At 43.4% G+C, this 18046-nt stretch overlaps 1 long non-coding RNA gene across 1 annotated transcript in view; it reads left to right on the forward strand.

Moving 5' to 3' along the window:
• The window catches only part of LOC309978873, a 201997-nt gene that overhangs the window by 67083 nt on the left and 116868 nt on the right, over positions 1 to 18046 (forward strand). The window contains exons 2-3 of the long non-coding RNA XR_014327148.1: positions 15265 to 15493; positions 17539 to 17693. This is a non-coding gene — a long non-coding RNA (uncharacterized lncRNA). The remainder of the gene's footprint in view (positions 1 to 15264; positions 15494 to 17538; positions 17694 to 18046) is intronic.

Genomic DNA, 18046 nt, shown 5'->3' on the forward strand with positions numbered 1-18046 from the left:
CATCTCTCTGCTTCCCAGTAGTCTGTGAACTTCTGTAAAAGGCTCCTCTGTGTCCTAGTATATGATAAACATTCGTGTGTCCATTCACTCATTCATCCATCCATTCACTCATTCATCCACTCAGCAAAACCTACTGTGTACAGTGCACTTTTCTATCTGTGATTACATTACAAAAGTGAGTATGAGGTGCTGCTTACCTTAAAAACTGCTGCTTTCATAATTTTATTTGAGTAGGAGAATAAACAGTTGAGCATTACGCTGGTTTCTGATGATTAATAACGGTGTAATGAGTTCATCCTCTCCAAAACAGAATTGCCTCGCCTCAGAGACACAACCGGTGGGAGGGAATTCAGATGCTGTACAAGCATGGGACAGAAAGAGGGTTTTATAATTTCATTTGGGTGATAGTTCCATGACCCATTTTGGTATCATACTTGTAGTTCTTTCATTCAGTAGTTTAGTACTGGCATTAGTCATGTTAATTGGAAGCACCCAGCTTTCCAATCATGCTACGTATAAACACTGAATGCAAAGTATTCTTTATTACAGCCATTAACTTTAAATAACAGGGTTTATGTAAGTTTGGCATACTTTGGGGAAAAACATACGTATTTGTCGACTTCGTTCTCTAAGAGCAAGGACTGTATTTTATTAAAAATCTCCATTTTTCCTGTCTTACTGTTTTCCATTTTCCTTACATACAGCTCACCCAGTGAATTTTAGTGCAATGAACTATGCGTAACCAATTAGCCATAGCTCCATGTAACTCTGTTATCAACTCCATGCTTGAAGTGAAATTGTTTATTTTCATATACCTAATTCCTTCTTTAAGTCAAATCCATCCTGAGATTGATATATAATTTGAGCCTTGAGGGAATGCTCTGTCTTTAATATTTGCTGTCATTTAATATATTAGATTGAACTGACTGGACACTTTGTAGAGATGGCTTCAGCTTCCTTCTGGGACTGTTGTGGGTGAGTTAGGCCTGTAACTCTGGATGACTGCCCATGTGCAACGTGGTTTCTTTGAATTTCATAGAGCTAGAACTAATACTGAATAAATTATGTGATATTGAAGAAAGCTGCTCCATGGTTTTTTTCAAAATTCTGTAGATGAGATAGATTTTTCCATTTGCAAATGCATTCATAGTATCTTTGCAGGAAACAAAGGGATAATTTGATGCCTCGTTTTACAGTTGAGAGAACCGTGATCTAACAAGGTTTTAAAAACATAATATAGGATTGGGACTTCCCTGGCGGTCCAGTGGTTAAGACTTCGCTTTCCAATGCAGGGGGTGTGGGTTCAATCCCTGGTCGGGGAGCTAAGATCCCACATGCCCGGCAAAAAAACAAAACACAAAACAAAAGCAATAATGTAATAAATTCAGTAAAGACTTTTTAAAAAATTGGTAAAAAAAATAATATAGGATATAACATTCAGAAGGAAATAATTATGAATAAACAGTGAAGCGGATCGATACTCTTTGATACAGTGCTACTATTCTGCATGATACTTCAGTGGTGGATACAAGTTGTTATATATTTGTCAAATCCCATAGAATGTACAACACTGAGAGTGAGCCCTAATGTGAACTCTGGAACTCGGGTGATGATGACGTGTCAGTGAAAGTTTACAGATGATAAGGAATGTCCCACTCTGGTGGAAGACATTGCTAAAGGGGGAGGTTGTAGGTGTATAGGGGGCAGGCTGTATATGGGAGCTCTCTCTACCTGCTGCTCAATTCTGCAGTGAACCTAAATCGGCTCTAAAAAACAAAGGCTATTACAGAAAGGGAAATCATTCCTGTAATTATTCATAGTCCTTTGCCATCAATAGCTTCGGCTGAAATATAATTAACTTCTTCAGGTCCTTTTTACGTACAGCTGGAGGACCTGGTTATTTTGTGATGGTTAGTAAGCTTTTAACTTCTCTGGGCCTCCGTTTTCCCATCCATACAAGGGGAACGTAGCTTGAAGAGGTGTGACGTGTAAATAGGAAATAATACGCCTGAAGTCATTTTGAATGCACATGGAAGGCATTTTTGAATATGTGATAGTGGTTTTAGTTGCTACCCTTTGGGGTTAAACGTTTATTCTGAGATACCTGTTGCTAATTTTCCTATCATTATCACAATTTATAATCCATTTATAAAATACTTAATATCTAACCATTTTATTCTAATGCATACTAATATTTTAAAATAATCAGGTTTGGTATTTCATATTGAGGCTGCAATATATTTAATTTTTTTTAATGTCACAGTACCTCTTATCACTCAATACAGAATGAAAAGTATTACACTAAATCCCATACCTTCATGGTGTGTGTGTGTGTGTGCGCGCGTGCGGTTAATGCTGAACTGTGTGTCCGACTTTCCTTTTAATACTAGTGGTAACAGCATGCTGATATATGAATACTGCCTTTGACCCTGCTTGGTGGGGGGGGAGGAGGAAGACATGGTGTTATAACCGGCATACGCTAGAGTACTTTGATAAGGTTACTGCCGTGCCTGGGGTCCTTTCTTCCGCAAGAGGGGCCCTCCTGAACTCATGAGAGCGTTACCCCTTCATTACAAAGTGTCGCAAGCCAGTGGTCTCCGACCTGCTGTGCCCCGGGCTTGCCTCTTCAACCCATGAAGCAGCATCACATTCGACCAGCACAGATGACTAGAAGGCAAGAAATCACCTGATGAATGTTATAGACAGAATTATGAACTGCAGACAATCATGTTGCACGTTCCTCTTTGGCCAAAGTATCATAAAGGAAGAGGAGAGTGAAAGGAGTGGGAAGAAAACTCGGAAACCAAGGGTCGGGGTTGCCTCTCCTTCTACCGAGAAGAGAGCAATGCTGTGCTTTCATTGGCAATGCTTTGCCCAGAGGATGCAACCACGGACCCTGTAGAACGGAGTAAAAACCTGCGGGTTACTGGAGTCGCACATCTCTCCTTGCAGTCTCTGGGACCTAGTGAGCTGTAGTCAGACAAGGCATGTGACTGTGCAAGGATGGTCGGGGACGGGCAGCACTGATGGCTCTAAGAGGGAGGAATGGTCCACAAGCCAAGGAGTGCGGGCATCAGCCAGAGCGGGGAGTAGCAAGGACACAGATCCACGTCCAGAATGAGCACAGCCTTGCGGACACCTCAAGTGTAGCCCGGGAGACCTGTGTGGGACTTCTGACCTCCACAAGTATACAACATTCCTTTGTCTTATGCCACTACCTTTGTGGTTGGTAACTAGTTACAGCAGTGATAGAAAATTAACACAGTGACCATCTCATTCATTAGTTCAAAAAACATTTTTGAGTGTTGGATAAATGAGACATGACACCTACTCAATTATGTGGCATGGTAGGTGTTAAAATGGAAATGTGACCAAAATGCTGTGGGGTACAGAAAAGAGAGAGCCCTAAATTTGGATGGTGGGGAAAGCCTGGCTGAGGGATTGAAGTTTTTATTTGGAGCATTAGAAAATTGCCAAGAGGAGAAGAAGAGGAGAATGAATTTGTTTGTTTCCCGTGGTGCTCACATCTGGCACGTGGTCTGCCGTGAACTAAGTGCTGTGTCATAATTGACTGAGTGGGTTAGGGCGGCCTGAGGCCACCCCGGATGTTCTCTCCAGCTATCTCCCAGGACGCGTGTATCTTGGTGAACAATTTCTTCACGCATCCACAGCTTCTCACCTCATGTGCCTGCATCTCCCCAGACCAAGGCCTGTCTCTGGCTGCTAGAGCATTCCTGACCTTTGCACGTGCTGGGGAGTAAGGTCCCTGGTGAACCCTAATCCGCAGTAACCCGCAGATAAAGAGGGGTAAGAGGTAGAGGATTACTATTCCTTGTCCCAGGAGGAAGACGTTCTGAGAGCTGTTCCTCAGGTCTTGCAGAGGGTCCCTGGGGGTTGAGCTTTGTGGTCCATGGCAGTTTTCCGCTCATCAGCATACCAGTTACTAGTACCGTCACTTCCGCTCCTTTCCGACCTCGCCTCATTGTTTCATCATGATTCTCGCAGTCGCCTCCTGGATGAGCTGCTTGCCCTCAAACTATTTTTTGTTACTGAAGTCTAGTTGGTTTATGATGTTTGTTAGTTTCAGGTCTACATCAAAGTGATTCATTTGTATATAATACTTTTTCAGATTCTTTCCAATTATAGGTTATCACAAGATACTGAATATAGCTCTCGGTGCTATCCAGCGGGTCCTTGTTGTTTATCTGTTTTATATATAGTGGTGTGTATCTGCTAATCCCAACCTCCTCATTTATCCCTGTCCCCCCTTTCCTCGTTGGTAACCATAAGTTTGTTCTCTAAGTCTGTTTCAGTAAGTTCATTTGTATCATTTTTTAAAGATGCCACATGTAAGTGATATATGATATTTGCTTTCTCTGTCTGATTTACTTCACTGAGTATGATAATCTCTAGGTCCATCCATGTTGATGCAAATGGCATTATTTCATTCTTTTTTATGGCTGAGTAATGTTCCATTGGGTATATATGTACCACATCTTGTTTATCCATACATTGATGGGCATTTATGTTGCTTCTCTGTCTTGCCTATTGTAAATAGTGCTGCAGTGAACATTGGGGTGCATGGAAAAAACCCAAATAAGACCATCACTATACATTTTTCTAACACATGAAGAATTGACAGGTAGTGCTGAAATTTGGTGGTGATAGTGATATTGTACTATTTTGCTTTCTGTCATGCCTCTGAAACCTTATTCCTTTGTAACTTTCAGTACCTGCAACGCTCTTATACTGCCAACATAATTTAAGAAAAATCTCAGGATTTTAAAAAAAAATCATGAAGTCTTAGACACTGATACTTCAGGACACTTGACCTTAAGGGACTCAGGTACCATTGAAAAACAAAGAAAACCCCACCAGATTGTGCGTTGGAAGTAAGTGTGTGCCAGTGGATTGTGTTGTATAGAACTCCTTGGCCTATTACCTCAACATGGAAACCCTTCTGTCCCTGAACGGAGAGCCTCAGCCTGAGTCAGGAAACTCAGTCAATCCACTGAGACCCTTGGACACTGCTCCACAGGGCCCCCCAACCCAGGCAAGGAAAGGTCAGATGCCAAGACCCTGCTGATGGGTTGAATGATCCGGAAACCATCATTAAAGCATTATTCTCACAACCTGTTTATTACAAACAGAAAAAGCAATTGTTCTATGGGCTCCTGAAAATAATTTTCAGTAATATTTTTAAAAACTGCAGGGGACCTCAAAAAGTCATTTTCTATGTGTCTTTGCTACAAGGCAGAACGGTTTAACTCTTACAGGACAAATGGATATCCCTCAAATTCTTGAAGATTTACAGGGAGCAGCTTCCAGCAGCAACACTGTAATTTTGTTTTTGAACTTCAGTGAAGAAAACATGCTCAAATTTTATGAAAGTGCATATAAATGTACAAGATAATTTTTATATCGTGCTGGTCTTTTTAAAATCCATATGCAATAATACCGTTACTGTCTTTCATATTAATTTTACCCCTCCTGCACATTTTTCATGCTCTCTTGACTCATTCATAATATCTGGCGTCCTGTGGAGACAGAAACTTAATAAGAACCCAAAAATGCCCAATAGTGAATTTCAACCTTCGGAAGAATATTAGTACTTTTTCTGTTTTCTGGCCATACACCAGTTATATGATCCTCTTCGCTGTTGGTGGAATCTAAAATAAACACTGTGTATTTGTATTCCTGTTTGAATACGGCATTTGAAAAGCAGACTGGTGATTTTTATGCTTTTTTCCACTGTCTTAAAGAAATGATGCGATAAAAATGTTACCATGTCAGAAAATGGCATAAGTTATCTTTGATGAGATCACTACATTTAGGATGCAGACCAATTATGCTATAGAAATTTCTATCGATTTTAATGACTAAAGTATATTTTCACCTTTGGGGGCTTCCCTGGTGGCGCACTGGTTAAGAATCCACCTGCCAATGCAGGGGACACCGGTTCGAGCCCTGGTCTGGGAAGACCCCACATGCCACGGAGCAACTAAGCCCATGCGCTACAACTACTGAGCCCGCGTGCCACAACTACTGAAGCCCGTGCACCTAGAGCCCGCGAGCCACAACTACTGAGCCCACGAGCCACCAATACTGAGCCCATGTGCCACAACTACTGAAGCCCGTGTGCCTAGAGCCTGTGCTCCACAACAGAAGCCACTGCAATGAGAAGCCCGCTCACCACAACCAAGAGTAGTCCCCGCTTGTCACAACTAGAGAAAGCCCGCGCACAGCAACGAAGACCCAATGCAGCCATAACTAAATAAATTTATTTAAAAAAAAAAAAAAACTTGTTTTCACCTCTGTTTTCTTATGGCTGATGGACATGGCTTAGCAATGATGACCCAGAAGATCTTCCGGAAGCACCCCTGATCTTTGCTTTGTCCAAGTGGAATGGGGAGTCACCTCCTTTGAGTCGTGATTGTGGCTCCAACATTCAGTCCGTAACACTTAGTCTTTAATGAACTTTAGTCACTAAAATAAGACTCCAACACCACTGTCAACAGGAAAAATGCCTCTCAGAAACCAAGCAACCATACACTCTGCATCTTCTGTATCTGACCCCTCCTCTGGATGACAGCCACACAGCCACTGGCCTGCCTTCCCTGGGAGCACAGCGGTTGCTGTGCTGAGCCGTTCCTTGCAGGGCTGATTCACTCTTCCTGAAGTCCGCACTGGTCATCCTGTGCCTTCTCCTTTGGTCCTTCTCAGACTTGTGCGTTGTAGGACCGCAGGGGAGAGCTCTGAGCCTGCTTCCTAATCCAGAAGTGAAGGGGGTTAACACCCCTGGGACAGCCCACAGTCCGTAGGGCCTGAATGCTGTTGGATACTGTTGATCCCTGAACCACATGGGTTTGAAATGCACGTGTCCACTCATCCGTGGATTTTCTTCAATAATAAATACTACAGTGTTCCAGGATACCCGGTCAGTTGAATCCAGGGATGCAGAACCTCGAAGATGTGGAGGAACCATGGATACAGAGGGCTGACCGTAAAGTTGTATGCAAGTTCTCCACCGCTTAGAGGGTCAGTGCCCTTAACTCCTGAGTTGTTTAGGGTCGACTGTAACTGTTCCACCTGAAGGTGAAATCCCAAAAGCATATCTATACAGACCTAAGCAGATAGGGGAGGATTAGCCCCATTTACCCACAACGCCTTCCATCCTTTCCCCTGACTCCTGAGATCACCACCTAAATAAGCCACCTGCACAAAAGTGACTGTTTGAAGCTTTCTTTCGGGAGGAACCCAGGATGACTCTTTCTTTCTTCTTTCTTTCTCTCTTCCTTTCTTTCTTCCTTGTTTCTCTTCTTCCTTGATGGCTTCCTTCCTTCATTCTGTCCCTCCCTCCCTCTCTCCTTCCTTCCTTCTTTCTTCTCTCCCCCTCTCTCTGTGTGTCTATCTATCTAATCTATTGTGTAATCTGTCATTTTATCTAGTCTATCATCTACCATCAAACATGAAGAGATACAATCACTTCTAAAGAGTCATTTTAAAGGAATGTTTGTGTATGAAAGGCAACTTAATCTGCATCAGTAAAAGCAAATAATTTCTAATCAGTGATTCTTCTTTTAGTTGCTAAAGTTTATTAAAGACTAACTTATGGACTGAATGTTTGTGTACCCCAAATTCTTCTGTCTGTGAACCAGGAGGGTCCCGACCAGAACCCGACCATGCTCGTACTCTGATCTGACTTGCGGCCTCCAGAACTGTGAGAAATAAATGTCTGTTTTTGCTAAACCACCCAGTGTATGAGATTGTGTTACAGCAGCCTGAGCTAAGACCCCAAATTTCTCTCTGTTTGAAGAAAGGTGACATGGCAGTTGTAACAGGAAACTTTGAGTAAGTTCAGGAACCAGAGAGTAAATGACGGAGCCTCCTTAAAATGTGTCTGATTAGAAATATTCCACGTGTCTGTTGTTTAAAGAAATGACACAGGTCAAGCAGGATGATCTAAAGTGCACTCTGTGCCCCACCTCACCTGGAAATCTGCTCCCTGGCCTGAGTGAGCTATGAACAAACTCTTCCACAGCTCCTTAATCAAAAACACAACCCCATGTTATTTTCAGAACAATAGTGCTCTGACGTTCCTCGCTGCTTGTGTTTTCAGTTTTCAGTACACATCAGATAACTTATTTGATTTTTCATCAGATGATGAGCTCCCTATTACCTCTAGGATAAACATGGCCCCTCAGCCAGTCCAAGTCCAGTTAGATCATCCTTGGCATCTTCCTATATTCAATGTTATGTCTCTAAGCTCCTCAGAGAATAGCGTCCAGTTCCATAGGATGAGCATATGTTCCTGGCTTAATCATCTGCTAGAACTTTGTCACTTCTGTCTTACGGTGATTGGACAGGCAGCTCTGGTACATGAGGTCATTTAGCATAAGTCTTGTCCAAGCAGTGGCCAGTGAACCTCCTGGGAGAAAGATGGATGGAAAAGACTTTAGATTTGGAAATGGTTCCCGTCCCCGAGCTATTTCATCAAACCATTTATTCAGCCTACTCTGAGTATCTTTGAAATAGATTGTCTCGTGTGGCTCTCAGAAGGTTATAAGCAGCTGTGGGCAATGTTGCGTAACTCTCTCTCTCAATCAATGTGGACAGACACTAAGAAGAAGAAATGCTAGACGCTGGCAGAGTTTAAACATAAATGAGTTTATGTGATTTACTTGATAATATAATGCAACGGATGATTTCCAGATCAGGAGTTTTAAGTCTTTCCACATGTGTGGGCACTAGGTATGTCCAATATTTCAAGGAATCCTGCTGTGAATCTTCTTGTAAAGTAAAACGTCATTCTACAAAGGAAGTTATCCATCTCTCTCGATAAACTTTGGTTTTGTTCTTCTATATTTAATTTTTTTAAGGAAGAGCCACTTCAGACATTAATTTGATTTTAAGAAGCTCAAGCTTATTTTCCATGTTGGAAGAATCACAGCTTTCAGCTTGCTCTATATGGCAAAGAAACAAAAATCTCTCCTTTTGTAAAGAGAGTGTAATTTGAAAGATGGTTAAATTAATGATATTTGATCAGTCATCAGAGTAATGGAGCTTGCACATACTCTCTCCCAACCACGCACTATGAGCCTGCCGTCACGCGTCCAGTTGGAAAATGTGCACGTGGATTTGCTTACATTTGAACACGAAGTGATCTGTGAAAATATACATGGTGATTGGCAGTGATCTCATAAATGCTAAGAACTTTTCCACCCAGGGTACAATACTCATGCTGCAATTAGATGTAGGGAAATGCTCGCATATGTCCTGCCAAACAGTATGCATTACAGGCAACATTTACTGGTTACCAGCACGGTGTGTAGAACTCACATACTTGGTTTGTGAAAACCAAAAGAGGGGAAGAGAACCTGAATTGGCCAGCTGGCACAGATTATATTTAGAGCAAAATCTCTCTTGCTCGTCAAAACAAAATAAACTCACAGCTCCTCAGTTAATTGTATAATTGTATCCATCAAGATCCAATCTAGTACTAGACTCGATAGAGAATACCCTTCACGGTTGTCTGAGATTTGTAGGTTGCTGAATTTTTAAAGAAATTCTGCAATTTTCACATCTCTTTAGGGCTCTACGTGAAGTTTTTCTCCTGGATTCATTATTTCACTGTTCTTGCTTGGGATTTAAATTCCGTCGTTTCATTTGGAGTTCAAAACCTTTCAAAGACTTGTGTCAGTGAATTAAAATAGCATAAAATCTGTCGTTTTTCAAATATACGCATAGATATATATGTATTCGCCCTCACCTATTGATTTACAGCTATCTATATGCAAGTGTCTCTGCTCAGAGAAATACTTAAAACCAAATATTGGGTCAGTTGTATTTAAATGATTGCAAATGGATTTATTTTAAGTGGAACTTAATCATATTATCCTCCGTAGAAATCTTGGTAGAACTCAGTTCAGTGGCGTGGGCTTCTGCTTAATATTGAGTCTAGGATGTAAGAATCGCCAGACGTAACCTTGACACTCACACTGCGTGGCTTTTATACTTACTGTCTACATTTTGTGCAACTTTGGACTTGCCAAAGTAATAAAAAAACAAACCTCTCTCCCCTGCATAAAGCTTTCAGGGACTTGCCGTCACCTACAGGGCAAACCTCAGGCATGTTGGCGTCTTGTAAAATTCTTGAGGACGAGGAAAGCTTACTGAGTGGTTTCTCTTCTCCACCAGCCCCGCTCCCATCCCCCGCCCCTTCCTGCCACGTCTCATATCAACTTTGCCTGAAGAATCCAAGAACTAGATGGCAATACCATACACGGGAAGCCTCCTGGGATGTGTTAATCAAGGTATTTCCTGTATCTGGAATCCTATTGCATTCTCTTCTCGGCGAGACCCTACAAAACCCAGCTCAAAATCACCTGACCCTGTCACAGGAGCCTCTAAGCGGAGTCAGTCACTCCCCCCTCTGTTTTCCCGTGACATCTCATTCATTAACGAGAAGATATGTCTGTTCCTGCTTAACGGCTCTTCATAGCAGGGCAAGAATTTCAGGTAGACTGACACCGGGGATCTATGTCTGCAGTTCTATTGCTTTTGTGTCAAATCAACTGAATGATGTGGTTGATTGGATCATCCTGTTGCAGGCTGAACCCACGGGAAGAGCAGTGACATTGTTACGGTGTTGACCTCTTGTATGGAGGTTTGCTCACCATGAAATAAGGCCCCGAGAGATCATAATCGAATGTCACAGCGTTGTCATATTTTAATTGCAGTTAGCCTTGAAATGTAATGCAGTTGAACGTAGTGCCTTGAATGCATTATAGTGCATTGAGTGTAATGCAGTTGAAATGTAATGAAATCCAAAACAGCTACGTGCTATATTATAGGTTCAATTCTTTTCCAAAATATATATAAAGCTATAAATATTCATCACTGGCGGGACTCTTCCAGGGGTGAATGGAGTGGGGCTTATCAGCAAAGGGCCAATGGGAGTGATCTGAGGGGCACACAGAACAGTCTCCACAAAGGACACATTTTCCCTGTGTGGTGGGATCCCACCAACGTTTTTGAGGCTTTATGAGTACATACTTGCCTTTTTAGTAAAATGCACGTAGGCATTGTCACCTTATTAAACAGAGCCAGAAGCTGAAAGTGTGCGGGCCATTCAGGTACACTGAGACAAAAGGACTTTTCACTTTTTTTTTTTTTAAACCCTGAACCAATTTTATAAACTGGCAAAAAGCAGAGAACCCTGCAGTGGAGACCGACGACAGCAGAGCTGCTGAGGTTGAATTGGAAGGCCCACTCCGTCGTGTGCATGCAGAGTATGGGATGGGTGGATGGTGGCCCTTGTGGCTGCTGGGCAAAATGGTGCCTCGCCGGCACTCCTTTGGGTGGTCGTGGAGACTACTCTGTGCAACCCTGTGCCTCCTTCGTATGCAACATGGAAAACCACCAACTCCAGACTCCCTTCTTTCTTTTTTACCTGAGGCAGAGGGAGTCAGGGAGTTGTCTAAGGCAGGCATCCTCAGCAAATGTTCTTGGGGACAGAGAGTGGAAAGAAATCTTATTACGTTATGTATAAAGCATGCAATAATACAGTATATAAACAGATGCAGGGATATCCATGGTATTAGAATTTCACGGGGTGTTTTTTGTTTTGTTTTGTACTTTTTCCCATACGTCCTTGTTGGTGATCTATTTTAAATGTACTAGTGTGTACATGTTAATCCCAAACTCCCAGTCTATCCCTCCCCCCCACCCTTCGCCCCGCCGGTCACCATAAATTCATTCTGTAAGTCTGTGAATCTGTTTTGTAAATAAGTTCATTTGTATCTTTTTTTTTTTTTAGATTCTGCATATAACCAATATCATATGATCTTGGTCTTTTTATGTCTGACTTACTTCACTTAGTATGATAATCTCTAGGTCCATCCATGTAGCTGCCAATGGCATGATTTCATTCTTTTTGATGGCTGAGAAATGTTCCACCACATACGTGTACCACATCTTTATCCATTCGTCTGTCAGTGGATGTTTAGGTCGCTTCCGCGTCTTGGCTATTGTAAACAGTGCTGCAATGAACATTGGCAGCGTGTATCCTTTTGAATCATGTTTTTCTCTGGATATATGCCCAGGAGTAGGATTGAAAGGCTAGTCAATCAGGGGGTGTTGATGAGGAGAAAAACGTTTCAAAAATCTCTTTGGAGGGCGATAATGGAAACAAGTTTCTTCGCTGGATAGAGTAGCGGACGGGGTAATGCTTGATGACGCAGAGGGTAAGATGCAGTGAGACTGCCAGCTGCTTGGAGAAGTTGGTTCGATGGAGAGACAGAGAGAAGCGGTGTGCCTCTGGTCTCCTAGGATGAAAATGGAGCTCGTGGGATGTGCAGTTCTGAACTGACGCAGAGGAAGACACTTTGTCTTTCTCTAACGCTGCCGTCACACGTTACATCTTAAGGACCTTATCCTAACCGTTAAAGAGAACTTGACCATACCCTGTTGCTTTCCAGACATTTCTAATTATGGAAACCAGTCTCATTTTTTTGTGATAAAGTCTCGTTTTTCTGGTTTTGAAAGGTCCCGCCCGCTTTCAAGTTTGGGTCCAATACGAAGCGTCCCTTCTTCCCCCCGCCTGTGGCCGAGGGACCCACAGAGGGAAGGGTATAGGGTTTGACTCTTCCCTCTGCCTCCTTCTTTAAGAACCTTCGTTTTGTTACCTGGAAGCCTTTGAGCCATGGGGCCGATAAATTCCACATTAGAATGTAGAATTCTACAAAACAGATGTATCCAACCATACCCCAGCTAAGTAAACTTCTTTTAAAAATTGTTCAGTCTAACACATAGGGTAAGTTTTTTTTTGAATGAAAACAGAAGTGTTCTCTTTGTCATGCAAAAGTAAGTTAGGGTTCCATCCTAAAGTAGCCCAGCCTGCCTCTACAGGGCATACAGAAGGTGGAAAGGTTTGGCATCTCTCATCTCGGAACTCTGGTCTACACACTTTCCTTTCTAGCCAGCCGGTCCCTAGGTCCTTCAGAATCCAGCTCCTCTCAGGTCTCTTTTGGGCCATCTGCCCCTGGCAGTACCCAGCTTATTAACCCTCCCGTACTTGAAACGAAACTTTCCTTGGTAGGAACCCGCCCTCTCAGAGCCACCATTTATCTGTGATTTGCAAAACGACACAGAGGGTGTTTATATTTCCTCACGGCTTCTTCCAGAAGCCACTGTGTTCCCAGGTTGGCAGAACTATCTCTGAGAGACCCTAAAAGGAAGCCTTCATGGAAGGCTTCATGGAAGCTTCATGGAAGCCAGTGAGAGGGTGCCTGAGCAAAGCAGTTTTAGGCATACTGTCAGGGAGGTAGTTGGAGAGAGCTTTCCTTGGGAGTCCTCAAATCCCATCCCAGACTGGAACTCTGAGTCTTTCTTTGTGTCATCGGGTCCCAGATGCACCATTTGGGTCCTTTTTTTCCTCTGTACCCCTCAGGTATTTTGTTTTGTTTCTTAATCTGACTCTAATTATTGCCTTTGTTGATGACGCAGCAGGGTGCAATTTTCTCCTGTGCAGATGGTTACTTGTTTATTTTGAAGACAGCAGCTTATTTATTTATTTTTGGTAGCCTGAAAGACTCCCGAAAAAATAACAGCCCGTGGCTCATATCTCCCTGCTGTAGAATCAAAGAGGGATGAGTTCAAGATTGTAGCTAAATAAAGCAGGGCTTCCAGCACAGATAACGGTTCTCTGAAATGAAACCGTTCTCTTAGAGCAGTTTGATGTGGTTCTCTGACATAAGAGATCTTTTTCTCTTCTGTGAATACAGCCAGTTATCCACGAAACAAAACACCCTTTGGTTCTGATTTACCATGTAGAGAACTGGCATGGCTGCTGCAGAATCCTTATACGCCGCGTAAGTAATTAACGATCATCCGTTGCGTAATCCATCCCACTGTCAAGGCGGAGAAATCACTCTCGTTTCTGTTTCTTGATCTCTTGGTTGCAACACAGTTGACACCCTCTGAAATGTTCCATAAGCTTATTCCAGTTGAAACCTACCTGGCGAATCACTCCTTGAATGAGCAGGATGGTTTTCAGAGACTAGAAGAGTAGACCTGTCCCAGTGGAGACCCGTATCCACCAAGGGAGCCTATAAATCTCATTGGAGAGGGTCTGGGGGAGTAAGGTGACACGTGTGTGCTCCGACTCCTTCTCAGTTATTTATTTCATAGCAGACTCTCTGTGTTTTGTATTTCTGCAAGTAAGGGAATCCTGCCAAAACCTCTAATTTTGAGGAGATATAAATGAATTGTTACAGATGGAAAAAAGAAAACAGACATTTTCTTTAGGGAAAAAGACATTTTACTTCCAAATAAAAAGTGAGTCTCCTTTTTCTTATGAAAAAGAAAAAAATATATATATATCAATGTAGACACAACAGCCAACCTGCTGTCACCCACGTCACCCTTGGAGGACCCGTCCCAGGACTGTGCGTGTGGTCGCCACACAGCATGGAGTTCTCTGTGATTACAACAGAAGGGAGGGTCTGGAGAACCCTGACTGTTCTCCTTGGAGTCCTCATAAATCACTTCCGGTTCCTCTGAGATCATGGCATGGGAGAGGCCATGCTCAGGCAGACCTGATGGAATGCATGTCTTGCGAAATTGAATCACTGCAGCTTGAACGTGTTCTTAAATGTACACGTTGAGTTACAGTTGTTGAATTGTTCTAATTAGCAACCTGCCAAGCTTCATTGTCGATGGGATAAACGGGTTATCTAGGTTTCCCTGAAGTTTTTATTTTTTATTTTTTTATTATTATTATTTATTTATTTATTTTTGCGGTACGCGGGCCTCTCACTGTTGTGGCCTCTCCCGTTGCGGAGCACAGGCTCCAAACGCGCAGGCTCAGCGTCCATGGCTCACGGGCCCAGGCGCTCCGCGTCATGTGGGATCTTCCCGGACCGGGGCACGAACCCATGTACCCTGCATCGGCAGGCGGACTCTCAACCACCGCGCCACCAGGGAAGCCCTGAAATTTTTATTTTTTTAAGGAGAGGTGTGTGTGTGTTTACTGTTATTCGATTTTTTAATCCCTTCAATATTTATGGCAAAGGGCGTTGCCTCCCTATTGCAAATGGTCCCCATCAGCAGACTGTCTGCTGATTAGAGGTCCTCTTCCAAGGGAGTATTCAAAGAGGTAAATTTCCATTTGAAGGAAAAAGTTCTTCCAGGGATCTTGGTCAGAGGCCTAAAAGCAATAGATGTAAACTGCTGCTAAGTCTCTGTCTTTTTCCTGTTTTGCAGGTATTCTCGCACCAGCAGGGTTCTCCTCCTGCCACACTGTCTGGAAGATTTCACATTCCGGGCACCTCATCTTCCTCACCCAACAACGGTGTTTTGTGTCTTGATCCCAGTTGAAGAGCCTGGCACACAAACAGCCTAGGCTATTCATTCCTGGAGCAATTTTACATACGCAAGACGGAAGCCAAGACTGACGTCTTCATCCCAGACGTGCTCGTTCACACACATTCCGGTACGTTCAAGCGCTGAGATCGGTACAGTGAGCAGTAGGGTTTGAACACATGTTTCCGATCAGTAAGTCTGCTCTTGCCCACAGAGCTACCTCTTTGTGGCAGTTCCGTCATCCCAATGGCTATTTAATCAAATGATGTTTATTTCGTCCAACTGGAGTTCTTCCAGTGGGCCAGTGATGGCATCACCCACCCACCCGGGTGGTGCTGTTGGCTGTCTGCTGGGGCAGGACCACTGCCAAGCCTGACACAGTCCCTCACACTGACTCCCAGACTCCCCAGCCAGCGACGCTGGACTGGCGCCCCGTTGCAAAGGAAACCCTAGAGCTCTGACTTGTCACCGGCTGGTGATTTTGAGTAGATGTTATGCCCTCCGTGCCGGCCAGGCTTCACAGAGTTCTTGGACACTTTGGTTAAAGGTCCTAGAGAAATGCCCCTTTCGTTTGCCACCAAGATCGAGGTTTTGCCAATGAATATTATTGAAGGTGTATCGTTGGGACCAGAAACAGCGTGGAGTAGAAGAGGTGGGGGCCGAGGGTGAGTGAGTTGGGGAAAAACAGTTGTATTCGGTCCAGGAAGCAGGAGGTGGCTTTGTGAAACGGGCAGGAGGTGTGCCAAAGACGGGGCCGTCTCCTGGGTATCGATGCTCAGACACAGGAGTACAAGAGAAGCCCTGGAGGGCAGAGGTGGGTGGAAACAACAGATGCTGTTGCATGATCTCACGCAGGGCTGCTTTTAGAAGAACTGGTAGCTCACCCCGGCCTCTGTTGCTCAGAGTGGCAAAAAAAGTCACATCTGAAGCCTCACCCACATTTGGCATTTTTTCCCTTTCCAACCTATTTATAGTTTTTCAGTTATCTTTACTTTGCCATTTTCCTTTGTTCCAAGAACAATGCCACCTTTATTCCATTAAATTGTACCTTAGAATTGAATACCAAAGGTAAAACTCATAGGACCGTGATAATATTCTTAGGATCCCATTCACCTAAAGGTATACATAGTAGGTCATCCACATTGATTTTCCATTATATCTTTACCTGTATTGGGGATCCAATTTTCAATAAATTTTCTTCTCTCAAAATTATCAGAAAATGTCATGTTTAATAAATTACCTGCCATCCTGATGGAAGGTAATTTGTTAAATGAAATCTAGTTGGGAAATTCTCAGCTGAACTTTGGCGAATATTGTATAGAAAATACGTAGTTGACCCACGCAGAAGCGCACTGACTCGTGATGTCTTTTGCTATGTTTACTTTTCTCTGAAATAATATTGTGAGAGGTACGGAAACACGGTGATTTGCTTTTTGTTGAATGGTCTACATGAGGGATGGGAAAGTAACAGCCATTTGGTAAGCACCTCTGATGCTCTGGGCTAGATGTAGTTCTAACCTGTTTGAGTCCTGTCCACAATACCAAAAATACAAGATGCAGTGACTAGCTGGAATCTGAATCTTTCACTGGTTCCACAGTCCCCGTGTTCTACCTGCTCTGCAGGGCTCAGTATAGTTTCCTGTAAAGGGTCAGATGGTAAATACATCAGGCTTTATGAACGGTACGGTCCTTGTTTCAACCACTCAGCTCTGCTGGGGTGGCGAGTAAGCACCCCGAGATACGTGACATGTAAGCAGCTAGGTATGCCTCTGTTCCAGTAAAACTTTATTTACAAAACTAGGTGGGGGCCTGTGTTTGTCCTAAGAGCCATCATGAGCCATCCCCTACATGATACTATGATTTTTCTCCAACAGCATACACTTTTTATCCCCTCTGATCTGTCCACATTTTCCATCTTCGCATCATGATGCTCTGTGGAGAGTGGCTCTTTCCCCCCAGCATTGCCGTTCCTTGTAAATCCCCAAATATGAAACCACTTTCATAAGTTTGTGCCACCACCATCCTTCATGGCAAGGTTCGTCTTATGTCAGAAATGTATTACCGTGTTCCAGATGGTGTCTTAAACAGACTTCATTGTGGTTCTATTTGGCATGACCCTGGGAGAGATTAGAGAACGGGAGAGCTCATGCAAATGTGTGTTTATTGCCAGCACAGGGTGAACGAGTCATGCTCAGGGGTCAGAGCAGGAAGTGGCTACTGCTGGATGAAAGAGTCTGCTGGAAGAGATGAAAGATGCTTCGTGTCTCTGGGAGTGGAGAAAGAGAAAAGAGGCCAGTCTTTTCCGCAGCTGTCGCGGTGAAAAGTTCCAGGTATGCAGCTCCTTTTGATGTGACGAGACACTGTTTTGTAAATTTACATAATTCAGGGAGGCATTCGGATTGGCCCTTTTCCTGCTCCTCTGTTTTGCATTTTGAGAGTCAAGCTTGTGCAACAAGGTATACCGCCTCCAGAGTAACATGAAGTGGCCGACGAGGCTCAGTGTGAAATGTTTGTCTGCATATCACCGTTCCATCTCCTCCAGTGGGAGGAGAATGTTCCTGTGGTCCATGATGCTGTAGACACCTGAGATTAAACATGCGGAGGCCTAATATTCAAATCAAATTTAGATTTGAAATCAAAAAGTCAAGGGAGACCAAAGTCCAATCCCTTGTGTCCAGAAGTG

The sequence above is a fragment of the Leucopleurus acutus genome (genome assembly GCF_964270905.1).
Source record: "Leucopleurus acutus genome assembly, chromosome: Y".
Taxonomy (NCBI): domain Eukaryota; kingdom Metazoa; phylum Chordata; class Mammalia; order Artiodactyla; family Delphinidae; genus Leucopleurus; species Leucopleurus acutus.